This window comes from Trifolium pratense, linkage group LG3, assembly GCF_020283565.1.
Source record: "Trifolium pratense cultivar HEN17-A07 linkage group LG3, ARS_RC_1.1, whole genome shotgun sequence".
NCBI lineage: Eukaryota > Viridiplantae > Streptophyta > Magnoliopsida > Fabales > Fabaceae > Trifolium > Trifolium pratense.
The window spans coordinates 44,601,259-44,603,089 of NC_060061.1; the positions used below are offsets into that span (position 1 = coordinate 44,601,259).

Consider the following 1,831-nt stretch of genomic DNA (forward strand, 5'->3'; position numbering starts at 1 on the left):
TTCATGCACAAGATTAAATCACACATTAAAGATATCATCCACATGACAATAGCAAAACATTCAAATTATTTTATGCATCACAAACCATATTAGAACTACGATCACACGAAAATGACTATAAAAAGTAGTCACCAAAATACAACAATCAGAGTTCAGGCTTTGGTGCAGACATCTCCATCACAAACCCATCCATCTTTGGGCTTCTCTCTTCCTTGGTACCATTTACGCTTCCTTTGTCTCCTAGTGCACAATTTGGATGGAGATCATAGTCACATTCTTCACAGAAGTATGACCAAATATGTCCCTCTTTATTGCAATCATCACAATAATAAATACTACGGCGCGATAATACAAAGCTCGTGCTCATGTGTTTCATGTGTCACCTTCTCAGGCCACCCCTTTGCAATGTCATCATTTTTTGCCTCTATTTCTTTAATTCTCTCCTCAGTGAAAGGATATGCATCTGCCCCATATAGCCCAATCAGATCTAGAGCTTCTTTGGTGAAAGTCCGGTCACTTGGTCCAATCGCAACAAGCATGGGATTCAAATACCTTGAATTTGCTACTCAGGATTTCTTTCCTTGAATCACCAAAGGGAAGTGCCAACCATGGCATTCCTGCAAAGAATTCATCAAAAGAGTCTTGATCTCTGTCGCTTGAGAGGAAAACGACTTCAAGTGCATCCTTGTCTTGTGCCTTAATCTTATGGTATGCATCAATGAGTTTTGGAAGAAATGTTCGGCATGGAGGACACCAGTGGGCTGAGAAGTAGAGGAGGACAGTCTTCCCCTCTAATTCTGACACTGGAATCTGAAACGAGGATAAATGCTAACTGGTTAATATCGCATTAAAATGAGGGGAATCACTCAACATAATTCAGTAAATTTACTTGATAAGAAGTTTTACCTTCTCCCCGCCATTCTTAATGACAAAGTCTTGATCCCCAGACGCCAAAACTGACTCAAGAGTTTGAATTGCTTCTTTAGCCTTTGCTATTTCATCGAGTTCGGCAAACTTTTCAGGAGTGAACGGATATGCATCAATTCCATGATCTTCAATGGCCTCAGCGACATTAGGATGAAGAGTTTTCCCATCTGGCCCAATAATAACTAAAGTCGGGAGTTCTGAGAGCTCAAAGTATTGAATTAGTTTTGCACAGGTTTTGTCCTTGATAGGCAAGGATAACCAAGGCAAACTTTCTAACTCTTTCTTCAATGACTCTTCCTCATCATCTAAGGGTATAAACACAACCTCGATGTTCTCCCCTTTTTCCTTCAGCTTCTTGTAAACGTCCTTAAGCTTTTGAGAAAATAACGCGCATGATCTGTTTGAAGTCGCACAGAAATACAGACCAACTGTCTTTCCCTCAAGCTCAGAAATAGGTATCTGTGTAAAGGGAAAGGTCATAAATGAACCACATGATTTGTAGCAAACAACTAGATAATAAGTAAAGGAAACTACTATATCATACAGAGTTATGTTACTAGCTTACTTTGTTTCCATCGGATGATATCACAAAGTCACGGGAACGAGATACCAATAGAGATCTCAAGGACTGGTTCCTCTTAGCTTCCTCTTCTTGATCTTTCAACTCTTGGACCCTTTCCGATGTGAAAGGGTATCCTTCAGCTCCATAATCACGGATAATGTCAACTCCATCTTCAGTAATAACTTTCCCAGTTTCATCAAGCAATGCAAGATGAGGAATGCCATTTACATGAAACAATTCATCAAGGCTGTTGCGTGTCTCTGTATCAGAAAATGGGATAGCCAACCACGGCATCTTGGAAAAGTAATTCTTAAAGGCCTCCTCATCTTCATCAGCTGAGAC

General features: G+C 40.1%; 1 pseudogene; it reads right to left on the reverse strand.

Annotated features, from left to right (window-relative positions):
• Positions 1-1,831, reverse strand: part of LOC123915195 — a 2,815-nt pseudogene continuing 984 nt past the window's right edge.